We start from the raw sequence: 13150 nt of genomic DNA, 5'->3' as shown, positions 1-13150 counted from the left end.
GGATGCATCCCAGAGTGTTAAAAGAGATGGCTAGGGAAATCGTAAACGCACTAGTGATAATTTATCAAAATTCACTAGACTCTGGGGTGGTCCCAGAGGATAGGAAAGTAGCAAACGTGACACCACTGTTTAAAAAAGGAGGTCGGCAGAAAGTGGGTAATTATAGGCCGGTAAGCTAAACTTCGGTTGCAGGGAAAATGCTGGAATCTATCATTAAGGAGGAAATAGCGGGGCACCTGGAGGGAAATTGTCCCATTGGGCAGACGCAGCATGGGTTCACAAAGGGTAGGTCGTGTCTGACTAATTTGGTAGAATTTTTTGAGGACATTACCAGTGCAGTAGATAACGGGGAGCCAATGGATGTGGTATATCTGGATTTCCAGAAAACTTTTGACAAGGTGCCACACAAAAGGTTGCTGCATAAACTAAAGGTGCATGGCATTGAGGGTAAAGTGGTAGCATGGGTAGCGGATTGGTTAACTAACAGAAAGCAGAGAGTGGGGATAAATTGGTGTTTCTCTGGTTGGCAACCTGTAACTAGTGGGTTCCCTCAAGGATCAGTGTTGGGCCCGCAGTTGTTCACAATTTACATAGACAATTTAGAGTTGGGGACCAAGTGCAATGTGTCAAAGTTTGCAGACACTAAGATGAGTGGTAAAGCAAAAAGGGCAGAGGATACCGGAAGTCTGCAGAAGGATTTGGATAGGTTAGGTGACTGAGCTAGGTTTGGCAGATGGAATTCAATGTTGACAAGTGTGAGGCAATCCATTTTGGGAGGAATAACAGCAGAATGGATTATTATTTAAACGGTAAGATGTTAAAACATGCTGCTGTGCAGAGGGACCTGGGTGTGCTGGTGCACGAGTCGCAAAAAGCTGGTGTGCAGGTGCAACAGGTGATTAAGAAGGCTAATCGAGTTTTGTCTTTCATTGCTAGAGGGATGGAGTTCAAGACTAGTGAGGTTATGCTGCAATTGTATAGGGTGCTGGCGAGGCCGCATCTGGAGTATTGTGTTCAGTTTTGTGCTCCTTACCTGAGAAAGGACATATTGGCACTGGAGGGAGTGCAGAGGAGATTCACTAGGTTGATCCCAGAGTTGAGGGGATTGGATTATGATGAAAGGTTGTGTAGACTGGGAATGTAATCATTGGAGTTTAGAAGGATGCGGGGGGGATCTTATTGAGACATATAAAATTATGAAGGGAATAGAAAGGATAGATGTGGGCAGGTTGTTTCCACTGGTCGGGTAAAATGCGAGTGCAATTTGAAGAATTTGAGAAAGGAAACCAAAGGGAGGCTGCCAGTCTGCTTGCGAGGGAAATGAGCTGGAGAGGCTGAATTACCAGTGAAGGAAATTCAAAAGATACAATATGAGACTTTGAAGTGAGCTATGAGAACATTTCTATAATGGGCCCTGATAGCTCAGTCGGTAGAGCATCAGACTTTTAATCTGAGGGTCCAGGGTTCAAGTCCCTGACAAGGCTTTGATTTTGGCTCAAGGCGTTTGCTTCCCAATGAACGGCAGGAAATAAAAATAAAGAATGCAGGATGCTTTATGGAAAGTGGAAGAACCGTGACAACGTCGTGTTTGCCAAATTGCAACAGCCGTCCAGAATTTTCAAGAATTTTTGCTAGATTTTCAGTTGATGTAAAAACTCTCTCCTGGTCTTATCCTGCATTATACCACTGTAGTAATCTGGCAATGTTTAATCACTTCCCAATTCGCAAAATATATCCTGTTTGTATACTTCTTTCCAGCATAACTGCTTTTAAATTAATAACTTTCAGAATAACTGCAATTTTTACAGTTTCAAAAGCCCAATGCCGATGAATATTTTAATTTGCACTCTCAAAGTCAGCAGGAGAAATTAACAATACTGATGTTTAATCAAAACAATTGAAATCTGTTCTATACTTGCAAAGTTTCTTTGCAGATTGGTGCTGTGGCTTAGATGGTTAAAGTGCCTGTCTTGTAAACAGTAGATCCTGAGTTCAAATCTCAGAAGTACATTTATACATTCAGGTCAAAGCATGTAGCCTGTGAAGAATGCTCCTCATTTAATGGTGAACACAGAAAATGTTGACATCAATTCTGTGGTACTGACCTTCAAAATTGTTTTCGCTTGTTTTATGTCAAACTTGATTCAAACTTCCATATCTCCCATTTTTCACGCAACTTCCATTTTCCTCATCTACTCCATTGCATGTAACCTCGCTTCAGCTCTGAATAAGGATCACACGGATTTGAAACATTAACTTTGTGTCTGGTTCCACAGACGTCCTCAAATTTGATGAGCTTTAATCCAATCATTTTTAGTTTCTCATGCAGATTCACAGATTTACTCTGATGAAGAGTGACCCAGCCTCGAAACGTTAGCTCGGTTCTCTCTTCACAGATGCTGCCAGACCCACTGAGATTTTCCATCATTTCCTGGTTTTTTTCAGATTTCACATCTGCAGTAATTTGCCTTTTTATTGGACGATATATGTTGCTGCATGTCAGCAAGAACGATTTGGGCGGGATAAAGGATGGGGCGTTTTCCATGAAGATGTGGCGTTGACAGATCTATTTACACCCTGAAACTTTGCGATTTGCATAATTTGTTACTTTACTAGATGAGCTTACTTGCGTTCACACTCTGCCACAACAGACAACAGATGACACGCTTTATTCCCTCTCTCAAAATACAATCTGTATCTCTGCAGCTTCCCACTGATATCTCAGCGAACTAGTATAATCTTCAAAGTCTTGAAGTCCCAGTGCATGTCCCTGGGTAACAACAGTTGTCACATCACAGGTCATTGGTAAAATGCGAGTCCAAGTTGAAGAGTTTGAGAAAGAAAGCCGAAGGGAGGCTGCCGGTCTGCTTGCGAGGCAAATGAGCTGGAGAGGCCGAATTACCAGTGAAGGAAATTCAAAAGATACAATATGAGACTTTGAAGTGAGCTATGAGGACATTTTTATAATGGGCCCTGGTAGCTCAGTCGGTAGAGCCTCAGAGTTTTAATCTGAGGGTCCAGCATTCAATTCCCTGTCAAGGATTTGATTTTGGCTCAAGGCGTTTGCTTCCCAATGAACGGTCGGAAATAAAAATAAAGAATGCAGGATGCTTCATGGAAAGTGGAAGAACCGTGACAACGTCGTGTTTGCCAAATTGCAACAGCTGTCCAGAGTTTTCAAGAATTTTTGCGAGATTTTCAGTTGATGTAAAAACTCTGTCCTGGTCTTGTCCTGCATTATACCACTATAATTTTCTGGCCATGTTTAATAATTTCCCAATTTGCAAAATATTTCCTGTTTGTATACTTCTTTCCTGCAGAACTGCTTTTAAATTAATAACTTTCAGAAATAACTGCAATTTTTACAGTTCAAAAGCCCAGTGCTGATGAATATTTTAGTTTGCACTCTCAAAGTCAGCAGGAGAAATCAACAATACTGATGTTTAATCAAAACAATTGAAATCTGTTCTACACTTGCAAAGCTGCTTTGCAGATTGGTGCTGTGGCTTAGATGGTTAAAGTGCATGTCTTGTAATCAGGAGATCCTGAGTTCAAATCTCAGCAGTCCCTTTATACAACCAGGTCAAAGCATGTCGTCTGTGAAGAATGCTCCTCATTTAATGGTGGACACAGAAAATGTTGACAATATTTCTGTGGTACTGACCTTCAAGATTGCTTTCCCTTGATTTATGTCAAACTTGATTCAAATTTCCATATCTCACACTTTTCACTCAACTTCCATTTTCCTCATCTACTCCATTGCATGAAACCTCGCTTCATCTCTGAATAAGGATCACACGGATTTGAAACATTAACTTTGTGTCTGGCTCCACAGACATCCTCAAATTTTATGAGCTTTAATCCAATCATTTTTAGTTTCTCATGCACATTCACAACATGTGCAGTATTTTCCTTTGAATGCACGACAGGATTGACCTCAGGAAATCCAGTAGGAACATGTTGAATGTCTGTCAGCGATGTCTGTGAGCAAAGATTGAATGATTAAATGATTTACTCTGATGAAGAATGACCCTGCCTCGAAACGTTAGCTCGGTTCTCTCTTCACAGATGCTGCCAGACCCACTGAGATTTTCCATCATTTCCTGTTTTTTTTCAGATTTCACATCTGCAGTAATTTGCCTTTTTATTGGACGATATATGTTGCTGCATGTCAGCAAGAACGATTTGGGCGGGATAAAGGATGGGGCGTTTTCCATGAAGATGTGGCGTTGATAGATCTATTTACACCCTGAAACTTTGCGATTTGCATAATTTGCTACTTTACTCAATGAGCTTACTTGCGTTCACACTCTGCCACAACAAACAACAGATGACACGCTTTATTCCCTCTCTCAAAAAACAATCTGAATCTCTGCAGCTCCCCACTAATATCTCAGCGAACTAAACGTAATCTTCAATGTATTGAAGTCCCAGTGCATGTCCCTGGGTAACAACAGTTGTCACATCACAGGTCATTGGTAAAATGCGAGACCAAGTTGAAGAATTTGAGAAAGAAAGCCGAAGGGAGGCTGCCGGTCTGCTTGCGAGGGAAATGAGCTGGAGAGGCTGAATGACCAGTGAAGGAAATTCAAAAGATACAATATGAGACTTTGACGTGAGCTATGAGAGCATTGTAGCAATGGACCCTGGTAGCTCAGTCGGTAGAGCATTAGACTTTTAATCTGAGGACCCAGGATTCAAGTCCCTGTCAGGGCTTTTATTTTGGCTCAAGGCGTTTGCTTCCCAATGAACGGTTGGAAATAAAAATAAAGAATGCAGGATGCTTTATGGAAAGTGGAAGAACCGTGACAACGTCGTGTTTGCCAAACTGCAACAGCCGTCCTATCTTGCAGATTGGTGCTGTGGCTTAGAAGGTTAAAGCGCCTGTCTTGTAACCAGGAGATCGAGGATTCAAATCTCAGCAGAACCTTTATACGTTCAGGTTTAAGCATGTAGCCTGTGAAGAATGCTCCTCATTTAATGGTCAACAGAGAAAATGTTGACAACATTTCTGTGGTACTGACCTTCAAAATTGCTTTCCCTTGCTTTATGTCAAACTTTATTCAAACTTCCATATCTCCCATTTTTCACGCAACTTCCATTTTCCTCATCTACTCCATTGCATGTACTCCGCGCTTCAGCTCTGAATAAGGATCACACGGATTAGAAACATTAACTTTGTGTCTGGCTCCACAGACATCCTCTAATTTTCTGAGCTTTAATCCAATCATATTTAGCTTCTCATGCAGATTCACAACATGTGCAGTATTTTCCTTTGAATGAATGACAGGATTGACCTCAGGAAATCCAGAAGGAACATTTTGAATGATTGTCAGCGATGTCTGTGAGCAAAGATTGAATGATTAAATGATTTTCTCTGATGAAGAGTGACCCAGCCTCGAAACGTTAGCTCGGTTCTCTCTTCACAGATGCTCCCAGACCCACTGAGATTTTCCATCATTTCCTGTTTTTTTTCAGATTTCACATCTGCAGTAATTTGCCTTTTTATTGGACGATATATGTTGCTGCATGTCAGCAAGAACGATTTGGGCGGGATAAAGGATGGGGCGTTTTCCATGAAGATGTGGCGTTGACAGATCTATTTACACCCTGAAACTTTGCGATTTGCATAATTTGTTACTTTACTAGTTGAGCTTACTTGCATTCACACTCTGCCACAACAAACAACAGATGACATGCTTTATTCCCTCTCTCAAAATACAATCTGTATCTCTGCAGCTTCCCACTGATATCTCAGCGAACTAAACGTAATCTTCAATGTCTTGAAGTCCCAGTGCATGTCCCTGGGTAACAACAGTTGTCACATCACAGGTCATTGGTAAAATGCGAGTCCAAGTTGAAGAATTTGGGAAAGAAAGCCGAAGGGAGGCTGCCGGTCTGCTTGCGAGGGAAATGAGCTGGAGAGGCTGAATGACCAGTGAAGGAAATTCAAAAGATACAATATGAGACTTTGAAGGGAGCTATGAGAATATTTTTATAATGGGCCCTGGTCGCTCAGTCGGTAGAGCATCAGACTTTTAATCTGAGGGTCCAGGGTTTAAGTCCCTGTCAGGGTTTTGATTTTGGCTCAAGGCGTTTGCTTCCCAATGAACGGTAGGAAATAAAAATAAAGAATGCAGGATGCTTTATGGAAAGTGGAAGAACCGTGACAACGTCGTGTTTGCCAAATTGCAACAGCCGTCCAGAATTTTCAAGAATTTTTGCTAGATTTTCAGTGAATGTAAAAACTCTCTCCTGGTCTTATCCAGCATTATACCACTGTAGTTTTCTGGCCATGTTTAATAATTTGCCAATTCGCAAAATATTTCCTGTTTGTACACTTCTTTCCTGCAGAACTGCTTTTAAATTAATAACTTTCGGAAATAACTGCAATTTTTCAGTTTCAAAAGCCCAGTGCCGATGAATATTTTAATTTGCACTCTCAAAGTCAGCAGGAGAAATCAACAATACTGATGTTTAATCAAAACAATTGAAATCTGTTCTACACTTGCAAAGTTGTCATGCAGTTTGGTGATGTGGCTTAGATGGTTAAAGCCCTTGTCTTGTAAACAGGTGACTCTGAGTTCAAATCTCAGCAGTATGGTTATACATTTGACGAATGTGATATAAAATAGTTACTTTAGAGATATTAGTTAATGTAATGTAGAAGATAGGCCTCTTTAATTCTGGTTAGTTCACAGACAAAGGATTTCAGACCGCATGGAAAAGCAGGAAGAGGTGTGTCTACGAGAGTGATGCTGTGTAATAGGGGCCAGAGGAAGTAATTGGAAGTGAGCCAATCGGAATAGATCAAACAGGTCAGGAGGGACATAGGATGACCAATGGGTGTCGAGTATGTGAAACTTGATGCCATTTGAATGTATCAGTACAGAGCTCTTTGTTTGATAGCCTCACTTGATTCCGGAGGTTCAGAGAGCAAGAGGCATTCTGTACTGCTGTTAACTGAGAAAGCTTGCAAGCTGAATAAAATAACTAATGCTGTACCTGCAAATCCATCTCGACTTTTATTGAGGCCAGACTGACGGGTAAAGAAACTGAGGATTTAACATTTGGTGCCGTAAACCCGGGAGTTCTCAGGACAGTCCTGACCAACTGCGAAATCAGAATTAGACTGATTATGAACAGGAGGATGGGGAAAAAAGGGCCCTCAATGTACAGCTGGAAAATGACCGCGCATTGATTTTTCCCCTCTTCTTATCGTCTGATTAGTCTGGTCACTCACGGTTGGTACAGAAAGATCGTCTCGACGAAATCAAAGGTCAGTCTGGGGATTAGCAATTTAATTGATGGGATTTCATATTGTTAATTCGGCTTGGGTTAGGTTATGTGGTTGATGCAACATTTGAAATTGTAAATGGTTCAACTTCATGTGTGAGTTAATTCGGCTTGGGTTAGGTTATGTGGTTGATGCAACATTTGAAATTGAAAATGGTTCAACTCTATGTGTGAGTGTGTTAAATATATAGTTGATTAAGCTAAAATTGTACCCTTGGACTGTGGTGGCGAAGGGCGCAGTTCTGAGGACTAGTTGAGATTGTGGGGAATGCTGCATATTGGTTGAAGCAGAAGTCTCTCAAAGGGTTAACAGCAGCAGGCAAAATTAAAAGACAGACAGTGCTTCTCACTCAGGCTTTGAGATAACAGCAGCAGCCTGTAGTGTAATTGGATACCTTTCCTTTGAGTCAGTGAACACCAGCAAAGTTACGTTTTGAATTAATTAAAGGAAACCAGTGGGTTTCTCCACCTCTTTGATAAAAGTTATTATTTTTGAAAGCAATTGATTGAAATTGCCAGAATCTTAAGTTTTACTTACTTGAAATAATGTTTATCTCATTTTATCAGGAGATTAATAGAAACTTAAAGGAGGTCACGGACACCATTTTAAAAAGTGTAAATCTGGAGATGATAGTTGATTTTGCCAACATTTATGTGAATGTAAAAGAAAAAAAAACTTGTTAAAAGAAAAATTGTTAAGATAAAGAAATAATTAAGTTGTAAATGTTATACAAGTTTGTGTTAAGCAAATCGTAAATTTAGTTCTGAGTTGAGATCAGAGCTAAGCTTGCAAGTTGCAGTAATTCAATTTGAATTTTCAAACATTTTTAAGTTTAAAAAAAAACACTGTTAGAACCTTTTCAACCAAGTAGAGACAGGAAAGGCACGGGTGAAACAAAAGATGAGCTACGTAGTTCAATGGCTGGCCTTGAATTAACAGACAATGATCAATTCAATAATTTAGAAAATGTTCACTAAAAGTTCCGACTGCACCTGTAGCATTGTCTGCACTAATTCCAGAACCACCAGAGTATGATAATTGATATCCAGTCACTGCTCCCAGATTCCAATTATGCCAGTGACTCAAGCCCTTTTGGGTGATAGTGTGGGTCCTGATTTACCATCTTCACGATCAGTAGAGGAAGAGGAGCTCTGTTCCACAAGCCCAGTTAGCTCTAGGACAAGATCTCGGACAGCGAGAGAGGGGCTTGACCCTCACCAGAAACAATTAAGTATACCACCTAAGTCTCTCCAAACTAAGGAGAAACCACAAGGCTCGGGAACAAAGGAACCTGCAATAGATGATTTTGAAGAGAAAGAACTCCCCCTAGTGACAGGGAGAGACGTTGAAGTCTTGGAACAAAGGGGAAATAGCTAGAGTGCCCCCTGGTGAGATTTGGAGACAGTTGCCGATTAGGAAGATACCAAACCCACCCAAAGGGACCCTCAGCTCCTTTTTATGGCCCACCGAATGCATCAACAGCTTTACAACCGAAGCCCCCTCTGAGGGGCCATTGGTCTACTGGGAGAAGAGGACGAGGCAGATACAGAGGGAGCAATGCATGTTTTAATTGCGGCCGTGCAGATCACTGGCAACAGGAATGCCCCTTTAAAAGACAGGCAGTAGAAGGAGATTATCCGACCCAATGGAGAGGGTACCCACCGAGGGGAGGACAGACGAGATACACTGACTTCTCCCAGGAAAACCCTTTCCCAACACAGGATTGACTAGCTAATTTAGCCATAAGGACTCTCCAATCGGACAGGGAACCTATTATCTCTCTGCAGATAGGAGATCAACATCACCCATTTGTAATCAACACTGGAGAAGCCATGTCTTCTGTGCAATCAGCACTTCGACTACAATTATCCGACCACACGCAGCAATTGTCGGGGTTCCAAGGACAGGTGTGAGAGTATCCTATTTCTGAACCTGTGACAGTCACTTACGAGAATAAGTCTGCAGATCATCAGTTTGTTGTGACTACTGGATTGGACTGTAACTTGCTGGCCCGAGATTAACTGTGTAGCTTCCAGCTACAGCTAGAGTGTGGAGATGAGGGAGTAACGGTTACATCATGGAGGGTGAGACAACACTGCTATATTTCTATCACCCCCCAGTGGTGGACATTAGACATTGAACAGTCACTGCATCACGTTACCCTGGCCTATGACAGAACTGGACGAAACAGGGAGTTGGAGGACAAATACCGGCACAATCTCACAATACCGGTTTAAGCATGTAGCCTGTGAAGAATGCTCCTCATTTAATGGTGAACACAGAAAATGTTGACAACATTTCTGTGGTCCTGACCTTCAAAATTGCTTTCCCTTGTTTTATGTCAAACTTGATTCAAACTTCCATATCTCCCATTTTTCACTCAACTTCCATTTTCCTCATCTACTCCATTGCATGTACTCCTCGCTTCAGCTCTGAATAAGGTTCACACGGATTTGAAACATTAACTTTATGTCTGGCTCCACAGACATCCTCAAATTTTATGATCTTTAATCCAATCATTTTTAGCTACTCATGTAGATTCACAACATGTGCAGTATTTTCCTTTGAATGCACGACAGGATTGACCTCATGAAATCCAGTAGGAACATTTTGAATGTCTGTCAGCGATGTCTGTGAGCAAAGATTGAATGATTGAATGATTGACTCTGATGAAGAGTGACCCAGCCTCGAAACGTTAGCTTGGTTCTCTCTTCACAGATGCTGCCAGACCCACTGAGATTTTCCATCATTTCCTGTTTTTTTTCATATTTCACATCTGCAGTAATTTGCCTTTTTATTGGACGATATATGTTGCTGCATGTCAGCAAGAACGATTTGGGCGGTAAAAAGGATGGGGCGTTTTCCATGAAGATGTGGCGTTGACAGATCTATTTACACCCTGAAACTTTGCGATTTGCATAATTTGTTACTTTACTAGATGAGCTTACTTGCGTTCACACTCTGCCACAACAGACAACAGATGACACGCTTTATTCCCTCTCTCAAAATACAATCTGTATCTCTGCAGCTTCCCACTGATATCTCAGCGAACTAAACGTAATGTTCAATGTATTGAAGTCCCAGTGCATGTCCCTGGGTAACAACAGTTGTCACATCACAGGTCATTGGTAAAATGCGAGTCTAAGTTGAAGAATTTGAGAAAGAAAGCCGAAGGGAGGCTGCCGGTCTGCTTGCGAGGGAAATGAGCTGGAGAGGCTGAATGACCAGTGAAGGAAATTCAAAAGATACAATATGAGACTTTGAAGTGAGCTATGAGAATATTTTTGTATTGGGCCTTGATAGCTCAGTCGGTAGAGCATCAGACTTTAAATCTGAGGATCCAGGGTTCAAGTCAATGTCTGGGTTTTGATTTTGGCTCAAGGCGTTTGCTTCCCAATGAACGGTAGGAAATAAAAATAAAGAATGCAGGATGCTTTATGGAAAGTGGAAGAACCGTGACAACGTCGTGTTTGCCAAATTGCAACAGCTGTCCAGAATTTTCAAGAATTTTTGCTAGATTTTCAGTTAATGTAAAAACTCTATCCTGGTCTTATCCAGCATTATACCACTATAGTTTTCTGGCCATGTTTAATAATTTGCAAATTCGCAAAATATTTCCTGTTTGTATACTTCTTTCCTGCAGAACTGCTTTTAAATTAATAACTTTCAGAAATAACTGCAATTTTTCAGTTTCAAAAGCCCAGTGCCGATGAATATTTTAATTTGCACTCTCAAAGTCAGCAGGAGAAATCAACAATACTGATGTTTAATCAAAACAATTGAAATCTGTTCTACACTTGCAAAGCTGTCTTGCTGATTGGTGCCGTGGCTTAGATGGTTAAAGCGCCTGTCTTGTAAACAGGAGATCCTGAGTTCAAATCTCAGCAGTACCTTTATTCAAGTTTAAGCATGTAGCCTGTGAAGAATGCTCCTCATTTAATGGTGAGCACAGAAAATGTTGACAAAATTTCTGTGGTACTGACCTTCAAGATTGCTTTCCCTTGCTTTATGTCAAACTTGATTCAAACTTCCATATCTCCCATTTTTCACGCAACCCATTTTCCTCATCTACTCCATTGCATGTACTCCGCGCTTCAGCTCTGAATTAGGATCACACGGATTAGAAACATTAACTTTGTGTCTGGCTACACAGACATCCTCAAATTTTATGAGCTTTAATCCAATCATTTTTAGTTTCTCATGCAGATTCACAACATGAGCAGTATTTTCCTTTGAATGCACGACAGGATTGACCTCAGGAAATCCAGTAGGAACATTTTGAATGTCTGTCAGCGATGTCTGTGAGCAAAGATTGAATGATTGAATGATTTACTCTGATGAAGAGCGACCCAGCCTCGAAACGTTAGCTCGGTTCTCTCTTCTCAGATGTTGCCAGACCCACTGAGATTTTCCATCATATCCTGTTTTTTTTCATATTTCACATCTGCAGTAATTTGCCTTTTTATTGGACGATATATGTTGCTGCATGTCAGCAAGAACGATTTGGGCGGGATAAAGGATGGGGCGTTTTCCATGAAGATGTGGCATTGACAGATCTATTTACACCCTGAAACTTTGCGATTTGCATAATTTGCTACTTTACTAGATGAGCTTACTTGCGTTCACACTCTGCCACAACAAACAACAGATGACACGCTTTATTCCCTCTCTCAAAATACAATCTGTATCTCTGCAGCTTCCCACTGATATCTCAGCGAACTAAACGTAATGTTCAATGTCTTGAAGTCCCAGTGCATGTCCCTGGGTAACAACAGTTGTCACATCACAGATCAAGAGTAAAATGTGAGTCCAAGTTGAAGAATTTGAGAAAGAAAGCCGAAGGGAGGCTGCCGGTCTGCTTGCGAGGGAAATGAGCTGGAGAGGCTGAATGACCAGTGAAGCAAATTCAAAAGATACAGTATGAGACTTTGACGTGAGCTATGAGAGCATTGTTGAAATGGGCTCTGGTAGCTCAGTCGGTAGAGCATCAGAATTTTAATCTGAGGGTCCAGGGTTCTAGTCCCTGTCAGGGCTTTGATTTTGGCTCAAGGTGTTTGCTTCCCAATGAACCTTTGGAAATAAAAATAGAGAACGCAGGATGCTTTATGGAAAGTGGAAGAACCGTGACAACGTCGTGTTTGCCAAATTGCAACAGCCGTCTAGAATTTTCAAGAATTTTTGCTAGATTTTCAGTGAATGTAAAAACCCTCTCCTGGTCTTGTCCTGCGTTATACCACTGTAGTAATCTGGCCATGTTTAATCACTTCCCAATTCGCAAAATATTTCCTGTTTGTATGCTCCTTTCCTGCAGAACTGCTTTTAAATTAATAACTTTCTGAAATAACTGCAATTTTTACAGTTTCAAAAGCCCAGTGTCGATGAATATTTTAATTTGCACTCTGAAAGTCAGCAGGAGAAATCAACAGTACTGATGTTTAATCAAAACAATTGAAATCTGTTCTACACTTGCAAAGCTGTCTTGCAGATTGGTGCTGTGGCTTAGATGGTTAAAGCGCCAGTCTTGTAAACAGGAGATCCTGAGTTCAAATTTCAGCAGTACCTTTATACATTCAGGTCAAAGCATGTAGCCTGTGAAGAATGCTCCTTATTCAATGGTGAACACAGCAGATGGTGAAAACATTTCTGTGGTCCTGACCATCAAGATTGCTTTCCCTTGCTTTATGTCAAACTTACAGATCTCCCATTTTTCACTCAACTTCCATTTTCCTCATCTACTCCATTGCATGTAACCTCGCTTCAGCTCTGAATAAGGATCACACGGATTTGAAACATTACCTTTGTGTCTGGCTCCACAGACATCCTCAAATTTTATGATCTTTAATCCAATCATTT

General features: G+C 41.0%; 4 non-coding genes across 4 annotated transcripts; all 4 read left to right on the top strand.

The window, feature by feature from the left end:
* The first annotated feature begins 1411 nt into the window (after positions 1–1411).
* Positions 1412–1484, top strand: trnak-uuu (transfer RNA lysine (anticodon UUU)). The gene has a single exon. It is a non-coding gene; the product is annotated as a tRNA-Lys (tRNA).
* A 4520-nt stretch (positions 1485–6004) lies between these two features.
* Positions 6005–6077, top strand: trnak-uuu (transfer RNA lysine (anticodon UUU)). The gene has a single exon. It is a non-coding gene; the product is annotated as a tRNA-Lys (tRNA).
* Positions 6078–11116: 5039 nt separating this feature from the next.
* On the top strand, positions 11117–11190 carry trnat-ugu (transfer RNA threonine (anticodon UGU)). The gene has a single exon. It is a non-coding gene; the product is annotated as a tRNA-Thr (tRNA).
* A 1595-nt stretch (positions 11191–12785) lies between these two features.
* On the top strand, positions 12786–12859 carry trnat-ugu (transfer RNA threonine (anticodon UGU)). The gene has a single exon. It is a non-coding gene; the product is annotated as a tRNA-Thr (tRNA).
* Positions 12860–13150: the final 291 nt, after the last annotated feature.

This window comes from Scyliorhinus torazame, chromosome 4 (genome assembly GCF_047496885.1).
Source record: "Scyliorhinus torazame isolate Kashiwa2021f chromosome 4, sScyTor2.1, whole genome shotgun sequence".
NCBI classification, from domain to species: Eukaryota; Metazoa; Chordata; class Chondrichthyes; order Carcharhiniformes; family Scyliorhinidae; genus Scyliorhinus; species Scyliorhinus torazame.
This window is presented reverse-complemented; position numbering and strand designations above follow the sequence as displayed.